This window comes from Benincasa hispida, chromosome 9, assembly GCF_009727055.1.
Source record: "Benincasa hispida cultivar B227 chromosome 9, ASM972705v1, whole genome shotgun sequence".
NCBI classification, from domain to species: Eukaryota; Viridiplantae; Streptophyta; class Magnoliopsida; order Cucurbitales; family Cucurbitaceae; genus Benincasa; species Benincasa hispida.
This window is the reverse complement of record NC_052357.1, coordinates 27147550-27148668: the sequence shown is the minus strand read 5'-3', so window position 1 is coordinate 27148668 and position 1119 is coordinate 27147550.

Below are 1119 nucleotides of genomic sequence, written 5' to 3'. Positions count from 1 at the left end.
ATCGTCGAGAGCCTATACGATAGCTTCTCAGTCGTCTAAATGATCGTTTATCTCACGCGTTTCTTAAACGATCGTTCATCAGTTTCCTAAACGATCGTCCAAGACCCACGGGGCGGTAATATCAGATGCAGCAAAGCAAGAGGTCCTAAACGATCGTGAAGTTTTACTATACGATAAGCGTCCCCACTATACGATAGCGAAGTTCTTCTCATACGCGTTTGTCGTCTACATGATTTCGTCTCCTTCTTCTTCTACCAAACTCACCAGAGCCCACTCTCTGGGTTTTTGACGCCGAGGATACCTGGGTCTCCCTATTGGTGGTATTGTCCCCGTCTTCTTGTTCGTGTACGTCTGGATCGTGCAGTATCAGACGAGAGATTTGTCCGGGGTGCTAGTAGATCAGTGGAATTCTTCCGCTGTCGTGGGTCCATACATTCGAAGATCGTCTTCCTCTGGTAATGAAACCCTCCTCTATGCTTTATGGTATACTGAGCATGCTATTGTTGAATTTTATTATGCATAACTGTTATTTAGAATGTATATCGTTTATATTCCGGTCACTATGAAAATCGGAGCGATCTAAACCCGCTCATGAAATTCTCAGTTTTGAGTTCCTTCAATTGGTATCAGAGCCAGGTTTCTGATACTCCGATTTCATGTGTTGCAATGAAATAACATTTACATTCAAGGTGGGTGCATTTCTACACTGTTTTAAATGTTAATACTGTTGTGGATGTGCCGGATTAATGGATGTTTTCGGAAAGTATTGCCTCGATTTGTTTAAATTCGTTTTACATTTGCGGTTGTATGTAAAGGCCCCTGCATTTTTTGGGCATATATAATCGTCATCGAGTCTGTATTCAAAGTGTTTGAGTCTTAATTCGTTTGTCGAAGTTCTGGGCAAAGGTTGCGGCTCTTCAAGGAAGGAGACGATTAAGGGTTAATCGCATCGTACAGAAGAGGTTATATGCGATCGTTTTGCATCGCATTGTGAAGATGAAGGCGTAAGCGATCGTGGTTGAACGCATCGGCTAAACGATGGCGTATACGATCAAGCATTGATCGTATCGGGAAGACGATTGGGCATGCAATCGTTGAGCATCGTTTTAAAGCGCGTGC